The sequence below is a fragment of the Oryzias latipes genome, chromosome 13 (assembly GCF_053564925.1).
Source record: "Oryzias latipes strain Hd-rR chromosome 13, Olatipes_Hd-rR_3.1".
Taxonomy (NCBI): domain Eukaryota; kingdom Metazoa; phylum Chordata; class Actinopteri; order Beloniformes; family Adrianichthyidae; genus Oryzias; species Oryzias latipes.
The window spans coordinates 8,458,453-8,480,832 of NC_136249.1; the positions used below are offsets into that span (position 1 = coordinate 8,458,453).

Genomic DNA, 22,380 nt, shown 5'->3' on the forward strand with positions numbered 1-22,380 from the left:
GATGGCACTCATGTCACCAAGCACACAAAGTGACGGTGAGGCCGTGATTGAAACCTTAAGCCAGACTGATAAATCGGCACATACCTGCTGCCAGAGAGCCTGGACAGTAGTGCAGAACCACAGTGCGTGCATGTAGCTATCGGATAGATTATTATCACAGTGCTCGCAAATGTCTGAGTTACTGAGACCCATCTTGAATATCCTCTGTCCAGTGTAGTAAAATCTGTGATGAGTTTTGAGATGGATTAGCTGCAGATTTGGGGCCTCATTTATAAACGTTGCGTACGCACAAAAGAAGGCGTACGCCACTCTCTACGCAATAGTTGAGATTTATAAAAAGCAAACTTGACGGGAAAATGTGCGGTCCTTCACGCAAGCTCTGACCCAGGCGTACGCACAAAAACGAGTGAAAGGAGAAACGGCGACGCCGTCGGCAGATGGAAGAAACACGTGAAAGTGAAAATGACAATACTGCCTCTCAGAAATAACATGAAGACTTCACAAAGCAAGTCTTACAATTAACAGCCTACACGAACACCCGTTGGACCGATCAGCAGTGAAACAAACAAAAAAAAAATCAAACGAAAATTACAACAGAAATTCAAATGAACACATATTTGCAAAAAGAAAAGTGAAATATTTTCTGCAATATTGGCATGTTGTGCAATTCATCCTCATAAATAATATATTTAACAGAACGAAATAATGTACAAAACTGATATTCCCGTCAATGTGTCCGTCTGGCGGAGCAGATATAGGTGCAATCAGACAGACAGATGGATAGATAGAGAGAGATGCATTAATTGTCCACTAGGGAAAGTTGTTTTCATAGTAAAACATTTCTTCATAAACTACAGAATTATGGTATTCATGCATATGCCTTTAGTTTGTTTTATTTTTGATAAAACAATGTATGGCGTATGTCTCAACCATTCAGAAAGCAACAAGAAATTACATTTGCGCTGAACAATTTCCCATTTCCACGTCGATTATTCCCGACATCTGTAGCTTGTCAGATGTAATTAAATGGAGGGAAATAAAATGCCCCATCACAATGCGTAATGACGCACAATGGCTGATCTTGCGCTCTTAGAAGATGTGGCAAATGGAAGAATTCGGAGTGAACGCATCTTTAGACAGCAAGGAGACTTGTTGGCAAACGAGGACGAGTGGCTTATGAGCCGGTTCCGACTTCCTCTGCGGGCTTTTGGGGGTGTGTCACCCGGTGCATCTGGCTCGTCGGTGTCCCCCTGCGCCTCAGTCACCACTCCACTTAAAAGGGATTCCCCAATTATTGCCGCCAGTCTCTCATCAGGAGGGGTCAGCTCCGGTGTCCCCCCCCCACACCCGTGGCAGACACGGGTGGGTGGGTGTGTGTGTGTGGAGGTGGGGGTGGGGGGGTCAGCGCTAGACGTTTTTTTGCCTCGACTTTGATGTCCGACCTTTTCTTTTTTATTTCGGCCACGGTCCGAGGATGTGAGCCTACAGCATTTTCGGCGTCTGCCGCCGTCTGCCACTCACGTGCCTTTTTGGCATTAGTAATGCCCACACTGTGCCCTCCAAACAACAGTATTCTCCTCTTTTCCACCTCGCCAACGATAACTTCTACTTCACATTGAGTGAAGTTACGTTTTTTTGATTTTCTCTCCGTGTTTGGCATGGTTTCGCAATCAATGAATATTCATTTGTGGGCGTTTCATGGACTATTTATGGGCAACTATAGGCGTGTCACGAGGCCGCAAAAGCTGCGCAGCATTTAGAATTGGTTGTGATTTATTAAGAGAAAGATGCGTAGGATGTGCGTGCGCACGGTTTTATAACTCCGAATATTTCTGTGCGTACGCACGTCCTATGTTTCATCCGTACGCCACTTCTGACGCAAATCCTACGCAAAGTTTTATAAATGAGGCCCTTGGACTTTTTGTCAGTTTAAAGGTGTTTAGACAGAGTTCTGACCAGAAGCTTTCATCTGTGCTGATGCTCAAATCTGCTTCCCATTTTTTTGTTGGAAGGGCAATATTGTTATCTAAATTACATAAAAGTTTGTATATTTTGGAGAGAGTTCTATTCATTGAAAAATTAATCAGAGTGGTAACTACATCTGGTAGCTTTAAATTGTCGTCTTTAAATTTATACTTTTTAGTAATACTTGATTTAAGTTGCTGATATTCCAAGAAGTTATTTATTCCATGTTTGTCTTGAAGTTCCTGGGGAGTTATGAATCTTCTATCAATAATTACGTGCTCTAGTTGTTTTATGCCCCCTGCTTGCCAAGCTGGGAAGTGAATCATTTTTTTGTTAATAAGGATGTCCGGATTGTTCCAGATGGGTGTCATTTTGCACAGTTGAATTGATGATTTTGATTTTTTGAGAAATTCCCACCAGGCTATTAAAGTGGCATTTATATTAATGCTTTTGAAACAATCCTGTTTTTTAACTGTTTGGCTAATAAATGGTAGCTGTGACAGGTTGATCTTTCCACATAACGCCTGTTCCAAGTCTAACCATGAGTTGGTTTCTGGATTATTTTTAACCATTTTAAGATGTATTGTAATCTATTTGCAAGAAAGTATTTGTGGAAGTTAGGTAATTCTAATCCTCCACAGTTTTTTGCAGATTTTAAAGTTTTTAGACTAATTCTTGCAGGTTTGTTGTTCCATAGAAAGCTTGATATGGATGAGTCTAATGTTTTGAACCATTTTAATGGCGGTTGTGTGGGAATCATTGAGAAGAGAAAATTAACCTTGGGTAAGATTTTCATTTTAACTGTGGCTACCTTGCCATAAGGGACAGAGGCAGGTTGGTCCAGCGTGTTAGATCGTCCTGTATGCTTTTCAGTAATGGGGTGTGGTTTAGCTGCACCAGTTCTGATAGTTTGGGGGAAAAGTAGATACCCAGATATTTGATATTTCCTGTTTTAACTGGAATTGTGGGTCTTTGTTCCATATTCCTGTTGAGTGGTAATAAAACAGACTTATTCCAATTAATGGAATAGTCTGATATGGAGGAGAATTCATTTATGATCATTGCTGTTTCATTTACAGAATGTAAATTCCTTAAAAACAGTAATATGTCATCCGCATAAAGACTAATTTTATGATGGCTGTGTTTGGTTTTTGTTCCTATAATGCTCTTATTCTGTCTTATTGCTGCAGCTAAAGGCTCAATGAATATAGCAAAAAGAGAAGGAGAGAGTGGGCAGCCCTGTCTGGTTCCTCTTCCAAGAAAAAAACCTGTTTGAAGTCTGTTTGTTAGTTCTAACTGATGCATTGGGGTTGTCATATAATATTTTGATCCAATTGATGAATGCTTCTCCAAAACCAAACTTATGGAGGGCGGCAATAAGGAACTTCCAATTTACTCTGTCAAAGGCTTTTTCAGCATCCAGCGATAGTACCGTCATTTCCTGGTTTTCAATGGTGGCAAAGTCTATTATATTAACTAGTCTACGGACATTATCATCCGAGTGTCTGCCTTTGATGAATCCAGTTTGGTCGAAGTGAATTATGTGAGGAGTGATTTTTTCTATTCTCTGTGCTAGTGCTTTGCAGATAATTTTTACATCTGCATTGATTAGAGAAATAGGGCGATAGCTTGAAGGACTAGTGGGATCTTTGTCTGGTTTTAGAAGAAGAATTATGTTGGCTGAGTTCATGTTAGGTGGCATTGATTAGCTCTCATTAATAGATGTGACAGTTTTAAAAAATGTTGGTGCCAGTTGTTCCCAGAATTCCTTTTAAAACTCAGCAGGAAAGCCGTCAGGCCCTGGTGCTTTACCATTGGGCATAAGTAACAGAGCTTCATGAAGTTCAGACGGCGAGAGCGGAGAATCTAAGTTTATGATTTGATCCTCATTTAGCCTGGGTAGGTTTACATTATTAAGAAATGAGTCAATACTTTGCTCTGACGGATTGATCTGCGGTGTGTACAAGTTTTTATAAAAGTTTTCAAATGCTTTATTAATCTTGACCGGGTCATGAGTGACATTTCCTGTTTGGTCCGTAATAGAGGTGATTGATGATTTTTCTCTATTAATTTTAAGCTGATTAGCCAGAAATTTGCCAGATTTATTAGAGTTTTCAAATCTTTCAAGTCGTAGCCTTTGTATTTGAAATTGTGTTTGTTTATTAATGATGTCATTTAACTGCAGCTTTAAATTTTTCAGATCTCCCAGTATGTGTTCCTGTGCAGAAGCAGCATAAGCAGTCTCCAGGGTTTTGATTTTATTTTCTAATTCTAATAAATCTGCTTTCTCTTTGCGTTTTTTGTGCGTTGAATAAGAAATGATTTTCCCTCTCATGACTGCCTTTGCTGTTTCCCAAAGAATGCACGGTGGGATGTCTGGAGTATTGTTGAAGTCTAAGAAGGTTGCCCACTCTTTTTTAAAGAATTCAAGAAATTCCTGGTCCTTTAACAGAGACGTATTAAACCTCCAGGTTGTACCAGAGGGTGTGGATTTTTCCCTAGAAATGTTTACAGAGACTGGTGCATGATCACTGATAATAATTGGATGGATATTGGAGCTTTGAATATTTTTCAAAAGGGAGTTACTGATTAATAAATAGTCTAAACGGGAGTGTGAGTGGTGAACTGGAGAGAAAAAGGTGAACCCCTTAGTGTTTGGGTGACATGAGCGCCACGCGTCGCAGAGACCCAAATCATTCATGTACTGCTTTAGAATACTTGCAGATCGCCATGTACGCTGATTTGCTGCTGTGCTGAGTCTGTCAAGTTCAGGGTCCAAAACAAGGTTGAAGTCTCCTCCTATAATGATTGTGGAGTCAGAGTGAACTGAGAGTGAGGTGAAGAATCTGTGAAAGAAGGAAGAGTCGTCAAAATTAGGGCCGTAAACACTCGCTATACAAAAGTCCTTATTCTGAATGGATATATTAATGATTACAAATCTGCCTTCTGGGTCAGTAACTGTATCCTTATGAGTAAAATTAAGATTTTTATTAATTAAAACAGCAACTCCTTGTTGTTTGGAGTTGTAACTGGCAGAGTATATAACTGGAAATTGTAAGCAGCACAGGAGGTGATTCAATGAATCCGATAAATGGGTCTCCTGCAGTAGAGCTATATCTGCTTTTAGACCACACAGGTGATTTAACACTTTCAATCTCTTTGGCTCAGAGCCAAGTCCACGCACATTCCAGCTAACGATGTTAAGACTGTTCATAACTGCTCTGACTGAAAAGGTGTAAAGCTAAGTAGTGCTTGTGTACCAGTCCGTGTGCGCGTGCCCGCATTGAGAAGCGCTGTGCACGTGAACGTTTTCTGGCTATGTGAGCTGCGTGTCGCGTGCGTCCTATGAGAGCCTGTGTGAGGTGTTTGCAGTATGTCGGCGTGTGTGTGCGGGATCGCATGTGCACGCCCGTATGTGCGCTAGTGTGCGCGCGCGCCCGTTCCGTGCATAAATAAATACTTAGGATGAGTTGCTTCCAGGTGATTTACATATGATGAGGGGGGAGCGGGGGGGGGGGGGAGAGTAAAGGAAAGAAAAAAAGAGATAAAAGGGAAAACGAAAACAACAACAAAACAACAATGGAAACATGAGTGGGACTGAGGTGAAGAAAAAAGACTGTTTTCCTGAGATCGAGGTGTGGATTATTGATGATCCGGTTTTTCATTCATTGAAGTAAGTTTAGCGGGTTTCTTCTGGGCAGCGCAGATGTTCTCAGCGCGGGTCTGAAAGCCTTCAGCACAGCCAGGGGGTGATCTCCGGGTCCCGGAACAGCCGTCCGTCCACATACAGTTTGTCAACGGTCACAATCGCTCTCGAACCAGCAGCAAGATGCTTCCTCCTCAGCGGGAACAGGATCTTCCTTCTAAGGAGGATTTCTGCCGGGAACTGGTCATTAACGCTGTAATGCGTGCCTTTCAGTTCCCGTCCGCGGCCCTTCACCAACTCCTTCTGTTTGAAATGTTCGAATTTAGCCACAATAGGACGCGGGCGCTGGTGGTCGGACCTTCTTCCTCCGAGGCGGTGAACCCTGTGGAAAGAGATCTTCTGCACCTCCTCCTTGGGGAGCTTCAGGTGGACCTCTAAAAAGGACCTCACGGTGGCCTCGGGGTCTTCTCCTGCCTCCTCTGGAACCCCCGCGACCACTAGATTGTCCCTCATGCTCCTCGACTGAAGATCCAGGAGGGTTTCCTTGATGGATCGGTTCTCCTCGGAGAGACGGGCGGTGTCATTGCCCAGAGTCTTGACGGTCTCTCTGAGGGCCTGGTTCTCCGCTGCAAGCTCCCGCACCTGCTGCTGGCTGAATTCCAGAGACTCCCGCAGACCTTGAAATTCTCCATGGAGGATCTCCAGCAAATTGAGGCGGCAATCAAAGCTGGAGAGCTTTTTGTCAATCGAATCCAGGATATCGCTCACTCCGCTGCCTGGAGAGGACACAGCCCCGGGAGAGTCCTCAGGCCGTTCACGCTTGGCGGAGGGGGTGGTGGTGGCGGTTCTGGGCTTCACCATGTTGCAGGTTTTAAAACACTCGTCAATGAAATTCTCCAGGTCCTCCAGGCTGACAGAAGCTTAATACTCTTAACAGGTTATGTTAGTTTGCAGGAAATATTTTAATATGGCGGAAAAATGAAACAAGATCGAAAATGTTTGTTCAAATGCTTGTGCGCCGCCAAGTCGACTCACCACACTCGTCTCGCTGGGTCTCGCGATACTACAGCATCACGTCCCGATCCAAGGCACTGCGTTCAGGTCGCAGTCTCGTGAGAGGCGTGGGTTCAAATCCCACTTCTGACAATCACCCAACAGTCAGGCTACTTCTACACTGGCTATTGGTGTCCTCATGGATCTCCTATCCAGGCTGCCTTACACCTCATGTGCCAACTTGCCACTTACTCTATCTGTTCCTCTGTACTTTGTTCTATTTACAATCAAATCCAAATCTTCTACCAGAGTCATAAAAATGTAAGAATGTTGTAATTGAGAACACGTTGGACTGTGACGTCATTTCCGGGTGAGCTATTCCCAGTGCTAGTCATGTGTGACTGCTGTCCTCTTGTTTGGCATTAGCCTTACTACTATTGCTTACTCTAAGGGTTATCTGGGTTAATATTCACATCTAGTACCTTTTATTAGCGAATTCACCACTGTTAAACCGCTTGCTGTTCACTTTCTCATTTTGCTAAATAGACCACTTCTCTTTACCTAAACACCGCTAGCCTTAGCTTAAAACCTGGCATGGCCACCACTCCTTCCGCCTCTCCTCCTCTCTCCTGCCCCATGTGCCATATGTTTAGTGATGATCCTGCCTCCTTTAGTGAAAATAGCGGTAGTTGTGTTAAGTGTAGTCTTGTGTTAGACTTGGAGGCCAGGCTGGAGCAGTTAGAAGCGCGGCTCCGCACAGTGGAAGCTAAGCCGGCTAGCCAGGTCGTTACTCGTAGCGCGGGCCGCGCTACCAGGGCTAACTTAGCTAGTACCCCAGCGCCCTCCCAACAGCCGGGAGACAGTCAGGGGTTTGTACCGGTTGGGAGGAAACATAGTGCTAAACGCAAAAACTTAGAGCACCCGAGACTCCACGTTAGTAATAGGTTATCCCCCCTCGGCGACACACCCGCTGAACACTCAACTCTGGTTATAGGCTCTTCTGAAGTTAGAAACGTGGAGCTCCCAGCGGCTACAGTCAGGTGTTATCCGGGGGCCAGAGTTGGTGACATCGAGGGGAACCTTATGATGTTAGCTCAGAGTAAGTCCAGGTTCCGTCGAGTCGTGTATCACGCAGGCGGTAATGATGCCCGACAGAGACAGTCAGAGGTGGTTAAGTTAAACGTAACTTCGGTGTGTAAACTGGCTAAGACGATGTCCGACACTGTAATTTTCTCTGGTCCCCTGCCGAACTTAGTCAGTGATGAAATGTACAGCCGCTTTTCATCATTTAACCGCTGGCTTTCTAGATGGTGCCCAGAAAACGGCGTTGGTTTTGTGGATAACTGGAGCGCGTTTTGGGGGAAGCCCGGTCTCATGCGGAGAGACGGCGTCCATCCCACCCGGGACGGTGCCGCTCTTCTTTCTAGAAACATTTCTGCTAGCCTTAGTCTGTTAACCTGACAATCCAGAGACGAGACCCGGGCGCAGAGCAGCAGTGTAAAACGCTCCTCTGAGCCTCCCTTAGGGTTAGTGCCGGTGCAAAACCCATGCAGGGAAAGTCAAGCAGGTCCTAGCTTTAGCTTATGTGCTGAAAGACAAATGAAAGGAGCGCGTCATAGAAACCTTAAAGTGACAGACAGCAGTTCTCACAAGCAGAATTATGATGCAATTAAATGCGGGTTATTAAACATTAGATCCATTTCCTCCAAGTCCCTCTTAGTCAACGAGTTAATTACTGATAAAAACCTTAGTCTTTTAGCCTTAACAGAAACTTGGCTCCATCAGGATGACTATGTTAGTTTGAATGAAGCAACCCCCCCCCACTTATGCTAACTATCAGAAATCCAGGATTTCAGGGAAAGGAGGTGGTTTGGCAGTAATATCACAGTCTAGCTTACTTCTCAGCCCTAAAGTTAAAAATGCTTATAATTCATTTGAAAACATCATATTGTCTTTAAGTCACCCAAACAGGAAAACTCGAAAACCTGTTTTACTCATAATTATTTATCGCCCCCCCGGCCCATATTCAGAATTTTTAACTGAGTTTTCCGACTTCCTATCGACTATTGTCTTAGATTCTGATCAAACTATAATATTAGGGGATTTTAATATTCATGTTGATGACCCCAGTGACTGCCTAGGAAAGGCTTTTGCAACTTTATTAGATGATGCTGGTTTCACCCAAAGTGTGAATGAACCCACTCACTCTCATAAGCACACCCTGGACCTTGTTCTAACCCATGGTATAGAGATCAGCCAGCTGAGTGTCCTTCCTCTTAACCCCATCATTTCTGATCACTTTCTGATTACCTTCCAGTTTACACTGGAACATCCTTCTGTCCCAGTGAATAAGAAACAGCTTAGAAGAACCTTAACTGACCGTTCTGTGTCTGAGTTTAAACACACAGTTCAGCCAGTACTTAGTGATATTCTGAGAAAATACTCTGAGACCAGCTCCCATATTATCAGTCCTAATATAAATGACCACTTTGTTAATGATGCCTTACAAGCCCTCAGGAGTACACTCGATGTTGTTGCCCCCTTGAAACCTAAGTTCGTCAGACAAAACCGAGTAGCACCGTGGTTTAACGCTGAAACTCGTTCTCTTAAACAAGAAACCCGTAAGTTGGAAAGGGAATGGCGCCGCTCCGGTTCAGAGCAGTCTCTGAATACCTGGAAACATAGCCTTTTAAATTATAAAAAAGCCCTGCGTAGAGCTAGAAGCCAGTACTATTCAACCTTAATATCAGAGAATGGAAATAATCCAAGATTTCTTTTTAGCACTATTGCTAAATTAACTCGCAGTCAGAGCTCAGTAGAACCACATGTTCCTGTTTCTCTCAGCTCTGATGATTTTCTTACATTTTTCGACAGTAAAATCTCAAATATTAGACATAAGTTAAATCAAGTTATTCCTACTATCAGCCCAGAGCAGGCTGAAGCGGTAGAAGTGGAGGCATCCATAGAAACCTCTGTAACATTAGACTGCTTCACTGCTGTGGATCAAGCGGAAATAACATCAATTATTACGTCCTCCAAATCCTCAACGTGTCTGTTAGACCCAATTCCCACTAGACTTTTTAAAAAAACTTTTCCCCTAATTAATGATCCCATATTAACAATGATAAATGCCTCTCTGGAAACGGGTTACGTGCCACAGTCTTTTAAATATGCAGTTGTTAAACCTCTTCTGAAAAAGCCCAGTTTGGATCCTAGCATCTTGGCCAACTATAGACCGATATCAAACCTGCCCTTTATTTCTAAAATCCTAGAAAGAGTTGTAGTTAAGCAGCTTTACTGCCACCTACAGGACAACAGCCACTTTGAAGACTTTCAGTCGGGGTTTAGACCTCACCACAGTACGGAAACTGCACTAGTTAGAGTCTCTAATGACTTGTTATTGGCCTCAGAAAAGGGACTACTTTCTATTCTGGTCCTGTTGGACCTCAGTGCAGCCTTTGACACTATCGACCACGGTATTTTACTCCATAGATTAGAGCAGGACATAGAGATCAGAGGATCTGCTCTCCAGTGGTTTAAATCCTATCTGTCCGATAGGTATCAGTTCGTTAATGTAAATGGCCATTCCTCTCAGTGCACTCGAGTCAACTATGGAGTCCCACAGGGCTCAGTCTTGGGACCGATCCTGTTTACGCTTTATATGCTACCCCTAGGAAACATAATCAGGAAACACAGCATTAATTTTCATTGTTATGCCGACGATACGCAGTTGTATTTATCTATGAAGCCTGACCAGAATGACCAGATAGAGAAACTGAACGCCTGCATCAGTGACATCAAGACCTGGATGACAATTAATTACCTCCTCTTGAACCCAGAAAAAACTGAGGTCATTATACTTGGTCCTAAAAACCTCAGAGATACTCTGTCTGCTCAGATAGTCTCCCTGGATGGCATAAGTATAGCCCCCAATTCCACAGTTAGAAACCTTGGGGTTTTACTTGACCAGGATTTATCATTTAAGGCTCACATATCTCAGGCGTGCAGAACTGCCTTTTTTCACCTGCGGAATATTGCTAAGATCAGAAATATACTTTCTAAGAGTGATGCTGAAAAACTCATCCATGCGTTTGTTACGTCGAGGCTGGATTACTGTAACTCCTTGTTAGCAGCGTGTCCTAAGAGTTCCTTAAGAAGTCTCCAGCTTGTTCAGAACGCAACAGCTAGATTGTTAGCTGGAACTAGCAGAAGAGATCACATCACTCCTGTGTTAGTTTCGCTCCATTGGCTCCCAGTTGATTCCAGAATCAAGTTCAAGATTTTCCTGTTAACCTATAAGGCCTTACATGGAATGGCCCCGTCCTATATTAAGGACCTCATAGTCCCTTACCATCCAATGAGAACACTTCGCTCGCAAAATGCAGGACTGCTTGTGGTTCCTAGAATTAGTAAAAGTACGGTTGGAGGTAGAGCGTTTAGTCACCAAGCCCCTGTCTTATGGAATAAACTCCTAGCTCATGTAAGAGAGGCCGACTCAGTTTCTACATTCAAAGCTAGACTGAAAACATTCCTCTTTGGACAGGCTTATTGTCAGACTAGTTAGTATTCAGAGATTATTTAACTTAATGTTAATTTGTTTAAATTAAACTTAATAATAACTATTTCTTTTAAAAGGCTGCTAGAAGTTGAAGCTGGGGTAACTATGGTGCACTGGGGTTCTGTCCTCTTTCCTGTTTTTACTTCTACCCTTCCTCTCCTCTATTCTTGATCATAATTTATCATTTAGTTCTCCATGCCTCTGTTTGGTGCAGTGCGATTCATGTATTGTCCCTCTTTTCCTCTCCCCTCCTGGGGAGTGGGAGTGCTTCCAGACTCCAGTTGGCTCATCCGTGCTCCAGTTCCTGACCGTTTACCTCGCCTTTGCTCCTGCTCCTACACCTGGCTGTGGATCCTGCCTCTGGCTCATCTCTGGCTCGTCTCTGCTCTGTACCTGACCGAGTACCTCGCCTCTGCTCCTGCTCCTACACCTGGCTGTGGTTCCTGTCTCCGGCTCGACTCGCGCCTTTGACTGTCCCCACAACCACGGCTGGATGAAGCTCGTCTGCTGGACTTTTATATATGTAGTTGTAGATTTAGATAAGTTAATTCTTCTCTAAGATTTCTGGTAAATCGCCTGTCCGTCCTGGGGGAGGATCCCTCCTTCATGTGCGCACCCCTGAGGTTTCTTCGTTTTTTCCGGAATCCGTTTTTTTTGGGAGTTTTTCCTTACCGCGAAGGGGGGTCTAAGGGCAGGGATGCCAGTATAGCTTAGTCAGTTTGTTAGTTCATTTTAGTATTTTTCTATTGAACTCTTGTCTTGATTTCATGTTTTACTTCGAAGCCCATCGAGACGACTGTTGTTGTGATTTTGGGCTATACAAATAAAATTGAATTGAATTGAATTGAACACAAAGAGGGAGACACGAGCTTTGAAATTTCAAAGAAAACAAAAAAGCAGCATTTAATGTGGAGCTGAAACACAGTGGCTGTTAATTTCTATCAACATTCAAGGTTTCCTCAATACCGTAGACTGCAGAACATCCTGGTGCTACCACCAGACAAGAGTTCCACAACATTGTAACTGTTGAGTATCATGGGTCATTACCAAGACAAACATCTCAGTTAAAAAAGGAAAGGCCGTTTTCACCAATCAATCTTTGCCTTCTGAACAGACAAGCAATTGTTAAGCACATAGGTCTTCTTTGTATTGCACTCGCCATTGGCTTTTGTAGAGGATGTCAGGATGGCCGAGCGGTCTAAGGCCCTGTGTTCAGGGCGCAGTCTCGTAAGAGGCGTGTGTTCAAATCCCACTTCTGACATTCAGCCAACAGTAAGGCTACTTTTACACTAGGTATTGGTGTTCTCATCAATGGAACTCTGCTGTGCATTTATTCTCTATTAACATCAACTAATAGCTTGCTTCATTTTAACTTATTCAGACTAAACTTACTTTATTTGCTCTCAACATTGTTGTCACACATGCTACAAATTAACCAAAGGCAAATCAATATGTTATCAATCTTTTCATTAAAAACTCCTCCTGATATTTGTCTGTTTTTTTCCATAAGCATTTATGGAAGTTGTTTTCAACAAATCTGGTATTCATAAAGTCATTGTTGATTATTGCAAATATGGCTGACATATTTGTGATTACAACACTGAGCGAAGGCTACAAGTTCTTGGCTTTTTCACTTAGTCATTAGGAGTTGAAACTGGTTGCCAGAGGTGACACTTACTCCCATCTTTCATTCAATCAAAGTCTGGATCTCCCATCCAGGCTGCCTTACACCTCATGTGCCAACTTGCCACTTACTCTATATGTTCCTCTGTACTTTGTTCTATTTAGAATCAAATCCAAATCTTCTACCAGAGTCATAAAAATGTAAGAATGGACACAAAGAGGGAGACACGTGCTTTGAAATTTCAAAGCAAACAAAAAAGCAGCATTTAATGTGGAGCTGAAACACAGTGGCTGTTCATTTCTATCAACATTCAAGGTTTCCTCAATACCGTAGACTGCAGAACATCCTGGTGCTACCACCAGACAAGAGTTCAACGACATTGTAACTGTTGAGTATCATGGGTCATTACCAAGACAAACATCTCAGTAGTGTAAATTGAGTTAAAAAAGTAAAGGCCATTTTCACCAATCAATCTTTGCCTTCTGAACAGACGAGCAGTTGTTAAGCACATAGGTCTTCTTTGTATTGCACTCACCATTGGCTTTTGCAGAGGATGTCAGGATGGACGAGCGGTCCAAGGCGCTGCGTTCAGGTCGCAGTCTCGTAAGAGGCGTGGGTTCAAATCCCACTTCTGACATTCAGCCAACAGTCAGGCTACTTCTACACTACCTATTGGTGTCCTCATCAATGGAACTCTGCTCTGCATTTATTCTCTATTAACATCAACTAATAGCTTGCTTCATTTTAACTTATTCAGACAAAACTTACTTTATTTGCTCTCAACATTGTTGTCACACATGCTACATATTAACCAAAGGCAAATCAATATGTTATCAATCTATTCATTAAAAACTCCTCCTGATATTTTGTCTGTTTTTTTCCATAAGCATTTATGGAAGTTGTTTTCAACAAATCTGGTATTCATAAAGTCATTGTTGTCTATTGCAAATATGGCTGACATATTTGTGATTACAACACTGAGCGAAGGCTACAAGTTCTTGGTTTTTTCACTTAGTCATTAGGAGTTGAAACTGGTTGCCAGAGGTGACAATTACTCCCATCTTTCATTCAATCAAAGTCTGGATCTCCTATCCAGGCTGCCTTACACCTCATGTGCCAACTTGCCACTTACTCTATATGTTCCTCTGTACTTTGTTCTATTTACAATCAAATCCAAATCTTCTACCAGAGTCATAAAAATGTAAGAATGGACACAAAGAGGGAGACACGTGCTTTGAAATTTCAAAGCAAACAAAGAAGCAGCACTTAATGTGGAGCTGAAACACAGTGGCTGTTCATTTCTATCAACACTCAAAGTTTCCTCAATACCGTAGACTGCGGAACATCCTGGTGCTACCACCAGACAAGAGTTCCACGACATTATAACTGTTGAGTATCATGGGTCCTTACCAAAAAAAAACTTCTCAGTAGTGTAAATTCTGTTAAAAAAGGAAAGGCTGTTTTCATCAATCAATCTTTGCCTTCTGAACAGACAAGCAGTTGTTAAGCACATAGGTCTTCTTTGTATTGCACTCGCCATTGGTTTTTGTAGAGGATGTCAGGATGGACGAGCGGTCCAAGGCGCTGCGTTCAGGTCGCAGTCTCGTAAAAGGCATGGGTTCAAATCCCACTTCTGACATTCAGCCAACAGTCAGGCTACTTCTACACTAGCTATTGGCGTTCTCATCAATGGAACTCTGCTCTGCATTTATTCTCTATTAACATTAACTAATAGCTTTTTTCATTTTAACTTATTCAGACAAAACTTACTTTATTTGCTCTCAACATTGTTGTCACACATGCTACAAATTAACCTAATGCAAATCAATATGTTATCAATCTTTTCATTAAAAACTCCTCCTGATATTTTGTCTGTTTTTTTCCATAAGCATTTATGGAAGTTGTTTTCAACAAATCTGGTATTCATAAAGTCATTGTTGTCTATTGCAAATATGGCTGACATATTTGTGATTACAACACTGAGCGAAGGCTACAAGTTCTTGACTGTTTCACTTAGTCATTAGGAGTTGAAACTGGTTGCCAGAGGTGACAATTACTCCCATCTTTCATTCAATCAAAGTCTGGATCTCCTATCCAGGCTGGCTTACACCTCATGTACCAACTTGCCACTTACTCTATATGTTCCTCTGTACTTTGTTCTATTTACAATCAAATCCAAATCTTCTACCAGAGTCATAAAAATGTAAGAATGGACACAAAGAGGGAGACACGTGCTTTGAAATTTCAAAGCAAACAAAGAAGCAGCACTTAATGTGGAGCTGAAACACAGTGGCTGTTCATTTCTATCAACACTCAAAGTTTCCTCAATACCGTAGACTGCGGAACATCCTGGTGCTACCACCAGACAAGAGTTCCACGACATTGTAACTGTTGAGTGTCATGGGTCCTTACCAAGAAAAAACTTCTCAGTAGTGTAAATTCAATTAAAAAAGGAAAGGCCGTTTTCACCAATCAATCTTTGCCTTCTGAACAGACAAGCAGCTGTTAAGCACATAGGTCTTCTTTGTATTGCACTCGCCATTGGCTTCTGTAGAGGATGTCAGGATGGCCGAGCGGTCCAAGGCGCTGCGTTCAGGTCGCAGTCTTGTAAGAGGCGTGGGTTCAAATCCCACCTCTGACATTCGGCCAACAGGCAGGCTACTTCTACACTAGCTATTGGTGTTCTCATCAATGGAACTCTGCTCTGCATTTGTTCTCTATTAACATCAACTGATAGCTTGCTTCATTTTAACTTATTCAGACAAAACTTACTTTATTTGCTCTCAACATTGTTGTCACACATGCTACAAATTAACCAAAGGCAAATCAATATGTTATCAATCTATTCATTAAAAACTCCTCCTGATATTTTGTCTGTTTTTTTCCATAAGCATTTATGGAAGTTGTTTTCAACAAATCTGGTATTCAAAAAGTCATTGTTGATTATTGCAGATATGGCTCACATATTTGTGATTACAACACTGAGCGGAGGCTACAAGTTCTTGGCTTTTTCACTTAGTCGAGTTGAAACTGGTTGCCAGAGGTGACAATTACTCCCATCTTTCATTCAATCAAAGTCTGGATCTCCCTTCCAGGCTGGCTTACACCTCATGTGCCAACTTGCCACTTACTCTATATGTTCCTCTGTACTTTGTTCTATTTACAATCAAATCCAAATCTTCTACCAGAGTCATAAAAATGTAAGAATAGACACAAAGAAGGAGATACGTGCTTTGAAATTTCAAAGCAAACAAAGAAGCAGCATTTAATGTGGAGCTGAAACACAGTGGCTGTTCATTTCTATCAACATTCAAGGTTTCCTCAATACCGTAGACTGCAGAACATCCTGGTGCTACCACCAGACAAGAGTTCCACAACATTGTAACTGTTGAGTATCATGGGTCATTACCAAAACAAACATCTCAGTAGTGTAAATTCAGTTAAAAAAGGAAAGGCCGTTTTCACCAATCAATCTTTGCCTTCTGAGCAGACAAGCAGTTGTTAAGCGCATAGGTCTTCTTTGTATTGCACTCGCCATTGTTTTTTGTAGAGGATGTCAGGATGGCCGAGCGGTCCAAGGCGCTGCGTTCAGGTCGCAGTCTCGTAAGAGGCGTGGGTTCAAATCCCACTTCTGACATTCAACCAACAGGCAAGCTACTTCTACACTAGCTATTGGCGTTCTCATCAATGGAACTCTGCTGTGCATTTACTCTCTATTAACATCACCTAATAGCTTGTTTGATTTGATCTTATTCAGACAAAACTTACTTTATTTGCTCTCAACATTGTTGTCACACATGCTACAAATTAACCAAAGGCAAATCAATATGTTATCAATCTATTCATTAAAAACTCCTCCTTATATTTTGTCTGTTTTTTTCCATAAGCATTTATGGAAGTTGTTTTCAACAAATCTGGTATTCATAAAGTCATTGTTGATTATTGCAAATATGGCTGACATATTTGTGATTACAACACTGAGCGAATGACTGTTTCACTTAGTCATTAGGAGTTGAAACTGGTTGCCAGAGGTGACAATTACTCCCATCTTTCATTCAATCAAAGTCTGGATCTCCCATCCAGACTGCCTTACACCTCATGTGCCAACTTGCCACTTACTCTATATGTTCTTCTGTACTTTGTTCTATTTACAATCTAATCCAAATCTTCTACCAGAGTCATAAAAATGTAAGAATGTACACAAAAAGGGAGACACGTGCTTTTAAATTTCAAAGCAAACAAAGAAGCAGCACTTAATGTGGAGCTGAAACACAGTGGCTGTTCATTTCTATCAACACTCAAAGTTTCCTCAATACCGTAGACTGCGGAACATCCTGGTGCTACCACCAGACAAGAGTTCCACGACATTGTAACTGTTGAGTATCATGGGTCCTTACCAACACAAACATCTCAGTAGTGTAAATTCAGTTAAAAAGGGAAAGGCCGTTTTCACCAATCAATCTTTGCCTTCTGAACAGACAAGCAGTTGTTAAGCACATAGGTCATCTTTGTATTGCACGCCCCATTGGCTTTTGTAGAGGATGTCAGGATGGCCGAGCGGTCCAAGGCGCTGCGTTCAGGTCGCAGTCTCGTAAGAGGCGTGGGTTCAAATCCCACTTCTGACATTCAGCCAACAGTCAGGCTACTTCTACACTAGCTATTGGTGTCTACATCAATGGAACTCTGCTCTGCATTTGTTCTCTATTAACATCAACTAATAGCTTGCTTCATTTTAACTTATTCAGACAAAACTTCCTTTATTTGCTCTCAACATTGTTGTCACACATGCTACATATTAACCAAAGGCAAATCAATATGTTATCAATCTATTCATTAAAAACTCCTCCTGATATTTTTTCTGTTTTTTTCCATAAGCATTTATGGAAGTTGTTTTCAACAAATCTGGTATTCATAAAGTCATTGTTGATTATTGCAAATATGGCTGACATATTTGTGATTACAACACTGAGCGAAGGCTACGAGTTCTTGACTGTTTCACTTAGTCATTAGGAGTTGAAACTGGTTACCAGAGGTGACAATTACTCCCATCTTTCATTCAATCAAAGTCTGGATCTCCTATCCAGGCTGCCTTACACCTCATGTGCCAACTTGCCACTTACTCTATATGTTCCTCTGTACTTTGTTCTATTTACAATCAAATCCAAATCTTCTACCAGAGTCATAAAAATGTAAGAATGGACACAAAGAAGGAGATACGTGCTTTGAAATTGCAAAGCAAACAAAGAAGCAGCATTTAATGTGGAGCTGAAACACAGTGGCTATTCATTTCTATCAACATTCAAGGTTTCCTCAATACCGTAGACTGCGGAACATCCTGGTGCTACCACCAGAAAAGAGTTCCACGACATTGTATACTGGTACAAGTTCTTGGCTTTTTCACTTAGTCATTAGGAGTTGAAACTGGTTGCCAGAGGTGACAATTACTCCCATCTTTCATTTATTTATTTTTTATTATTATTATTATTTTTTTTTTACTATTTTTTTAAACTTGTCCAGTCCAACAACTGGGCAGGCAGATGAGAGCTGATGGACTCTTGTGTTGGACATATTTTACTTTAACAAGAGGGGTTATTAATCTTCAGACAAACCAAAGGTGTGACTGAACAAACCCCTTTTGTAATTGAGGCCAAACTTTATTCATTTCAACCATGATTGAAAATCTTTGGTGTTGGACCGGACGGAAAAGGAAAGAAGGGAAGAAGAGGGAGGGATGTCAGAGGGGGGGGGCTATAGTGAGAGAGGGCGGGTGGGGGTAAGACCATGAAGCAGCATGAAGCAGACAGGTTTACTGGTTGTTTATCATTACGGTACAGTTCAAATGTAGTACAAATAGGGCGGGGCCTGTTCACACACACTCAAATATTATCAACACACCTGCTAGCTTCAAAAAATGTTCACATGTCAACATGTACACAAAACAGATAGTGTTCACGAACGCATACCTATTCCTTTAAACCAACTAGTGTGAAATCTTTCATTCATTCAATCATGCAAACTATAAGTGCAAAGGTGAGCTAACACCTGTGCTCAGGTGAGTGTTTATGTTCTTCTAAAATGGATGGTGGAATGTGAAAAGAAGGAGGAGGAGCGCCTAGCCACCCCCACACCCAGACCCCCGCCGCAGCAGCAGCCGGAAATCCCCCAACGCCACACGGGAACAGGCAGGGAACAACCGCCCCCCGGGCGACCAAGACCGCCACCCAGGCCAGGGCCAGCAGGACCGCCGCAAGGCCCCCAGAGCCTGAGAGCAGGGAGGCACGGAGGGAAAGAGAGCGCCGCCCCAGCCCAACCATGAAAGCAGCCCCCCCGCCGCGCCGGAAGAGCCCAACGCAGGGCCCCACCGGAGAAGGACGCCCACAGCCCCAGACGAGCACCCCACCACCACCCAGGAGTTCCGGGCATCCCCCCGCCCCAACCCCAGGTACGAGCCAGGACCCCCCAAGGGAGACCCGCTCCGCACTCCAGGCAGCCACCCACCCGGCCCACGGTTGGTCCAGGGAGGAGCAAGGCAGGGGCCCGCCGCCCCCGCCCAGGAGGGGGGAACCCCGGGGAAAAAAGGGTGGCCCACAAGGGGTGTTATAAATACGGCCCGACCAGGCTCGGCCATGTTGGAAGTTTGGCGGGGCCCAGCGCTCAGGGCCAAGGACCAGGACCCACCCCCCAGGGACACGAACACCCCCCGGCTCAGGTGTAATATGAACCCCCCCACCATGCGGAGAGAGCACCGCCGGGCCCAGGGAGCCGGCACCCAAGGGACACGGCCGCCATCGCCAAGGGGCCCGCACCCCCCACCAGGGAAGGGGTAGGGGACAGATGGACCCAGGTCCCACCTTCCTTGCAAAATGTGTGTGCGTGTATGTGTTTTTGAGAGGGTGTGTGTGTGCATGTGTGTGTGTTTATGTTGGAATGTATATATTGAAGGGGGAGGGGTGTGTGTACTAAGGGGGGTGCAGTTAAAATTGGCAAGTAGGGCACTGAGGGGACATCTCCTGATTACTCACAGTGATGTCCCCTCACCCTCCCCACCAAGGGGCCCTAAATGTCTAAGGTGCGGTTAAAATTGGCGGGTAGGGTGCCAGGAGGACATCTGCTGCTTGCTGGCAGTGATGTCCAAGCACCCCCCCTACCAAGGACCCTACATGTCTAAGGTGCAAATAAAACCGAAAGAGGGGGAGCCCACTCCATACGGCAACCATAGGAGGGGGGCCACTGCCAAGTAGCCCCCCCCCAAGGCGCATCGCAGGCTAGACCCCCCACCCCCTCACCCTAATATGAGGTTATATGAGGAAGGGGGTAAGTTGGGGACAACTGGTAGACTTAGGCTTTTTCAGCATCCAGCGATAGTACCGTCATTTCCTGGTTTTCAATGGTAGCAAAGTCTATTATATTAACTAGTCTACGGACATTATCATCCGAGTGTCTGCCTTTGATGAATCCAGTTTGGTGAATTATGTGAGGAGTGATTTTTTCTATTCTCTGTGCTAGTGCTTTGCAGATGATTTTTACATCTGCATTGATTAGAGAAATAGGGCGATACCTTGAAGGGCTAGTGGGATCTTTGTCTGGTTTTAGAAGAAGAATTATGTTGGCTGAGTTCATGTTAGGTGGCATTGGTTGGCTCTCATTAATAGATGTGACCGTTTTATAAAATGTTGGTGCCAGTTGTTCCCAGAATTCTTTATAAAACTCAGCAGGAAAGCCGTCAGGCCCTGGTGCTTTACCATTGGGCATAACAGACAAGTAGTTGTTAAGCACATAGGTCTTCTTTGTATTGCACTCGCCATTGTTTTTTGTAGAGGTTGTCAGGATGGCCGAGCGGTTCAAGGCGCTGCGTTCAGGTCGCAGTCTGGTAAGAGGCGTGGGTTCAAATCCCACTTCTGAAATTCAGCTAACAGTCAGGCACCTTCTACACTGGCTATTGGTGTCCTCATTAATGGACTTTTGCTCTGCATTTGTTCTTCACTAACATCACCTAATAGCTTGTTTGATTTCAACTTATTCTGACAAATTTCCCTTTATTTGCTCTCAGCGTTGTTGTCACACATGCCTCAAGTTAACCAAAGCCAAATCAATATGTTATCAATCTATTCATTAAAAACTCCTACTGATATTTTATCTGTTTTTTCCATAAGCATTTATGGAAGTTGTTTTCAACGTATCTGGATATGTAAGATGGGATTCCATGCCACTGACAATTTATCTCAAGACCAAGGTCATAAATTATCAGGTCAATGTAACACAAATACATTGTATTTGTCCTCAAACCAAGGCAGCGGAGATTAATGGTTACCTGCTTACCATTGCATGCTATCGAGAAACGTGTCAAGTCATTGCATTTGAAAAAATCACTCTGACAACTTAGCCCTAATGCAAAGTCGGGCATCTTGGTCCACTTACAAAATCCTTTCTTGAAACTCCATCAAAATCTAGTCTGTCATGCCTTCCTTTCAATGCTGCTACACAAAAGAAGCACAATTGTTAGTGGTGCCATATAAGACACAAGCACTGATGGTTTACATCTGCACATATATTGTAAAACAGACAGTCTATTTAACATAAATAGTTCAGTCATAAACAAATCTGGTATTCATAAAGTCATTGTTGATTATTGCAAATATGGCTGACATTGTCAGGGTTCTGACTTTTCCTTAATAAAGAGAAGAACCACACAGGAGATGTCACAGAGGAGTTCTGCCTTCCCAGTGTATCCAGTCTGGTTTTATTGGTGGCCAGGGTTGATAACATAAAAGTAGGTCATTCAATCAAGCAGTACAGGAAAATCATATTCTTGTATAATCAGAACTTTTCAAGTCATTGTTTTCTTACTGAAAGATAGAACTTAGACAACCATATCATGGTGATAATAGCGTGTAAGCAAATGATAATTACATAACCCTAACAGACATTTGTGATTACAACACTGAGCGAAGGCTACAAGTGCTTGACTGTTTCACTAAGTCATTAGGAGTTGAAACACGTTGCCAGAAGCGACTTTTACTTGCACAGAGAATGTCCGGATGGCCGAGCGGTCCAAGGCACTGCGTTTAGGTTGTATTCTTGTAAGAGGTGTGGGTTCAAATTCTACTTCTGACATTCTGATTACTATAATTCCTACTGCTGTCCTCTTCAAATAAAGTCTGCCATATATCTGCTGACCAGTAACAAAACTTGCTTTATTAGCTCTTGATGTTTTTGTCAGATTTTCAACAAATCAACCAAAGGCTAAGCAGTCTATTTTCACTCTATTGATCTAAAACTACTGAGATCTTGTATATTTTTTCCATAAGTAATGCTGTCCTGACCCTGTTTTATGGCTCATATAAGAGAGGCAGAAACAGTTTCCATATTCAAAGTTAGACTGAAAAAATTTCTCTTTGGACAGGCTTTTTGTCAGACTGGCTAGTGTTCAGATAATATTTACCTTTAATTACCTTTAATTTGTTTAAATTAAACTTAACAATAAGAATTGGTTATTAGTAGGCTACTTGAAGATCGAAGCTGGGGAAACTATGGTACACTGGGATTCTGTCCTCTATTCTTGCCTATTTGTACTCTCCTTCTCTCCTCTATTCT

The 22,380-nt window shown here is 42.8% G+C and overlaps 5 non-coding genes across 5 annotated transcripts; all 5 read left to right on the forward strand.

Moving 5' to 3' along the window:
- The first annotated feature begins 13,341 nt into the window (after positions 1-13,341).
- trnal-cag (transfer RNA leucine (anticodon CAG)) lies at positions 13,342-13,423 on the forward strand. Its single transcript has one exon. It is a non-coding gene; the product is annotated as a tRNA-Leu (tRNA).
- A 1,922-nt stretch (positions 13,424-15,345) lies between these two features.
- On the forward strand, positions 15,346-15,427 carry trnal-cag (transfer RNA leucine (anticodon CAG)). The gene has a single exon. It is a non-coding gene; the product is annotated as a tRNA-Leu (tRNA).
- Positions 15,428-16,341: 914 nt separating this feature from the next.
- trnal-cag (transfer RNA leucine (anticodon CAG)) lies at positions 16,342-16,423 on the forward strand. The gene has a single exon. It is a non-coding gene; the product is annotated as a tRNA-Leu (tRNA).
- Positions 16,424-17,329: 906 nt separating this feature from the next.
- trnal-cag (transfer RNA leucine (anticodon CAG)) lies at positions 17,330-17,411 on the forward strand. Its single transcript has one exon. It is a non-coding gene; the product is annotated as a tRNA-Leu (tRNA).
- A 3,197-nt stretch (positions 17,412-20,608) lies between these two features.
- trnal-cag (transfer RNA leucine (anticodon CAG)) lies at positions 20,609-20,690 on the forward strand. The gene has a single exon. It is a non-coding gene; the product is annotated as a tRNA-Leu (tRNA).
- Positions 20,691-22,380: the final 1,690 nt, after the last annotated feature.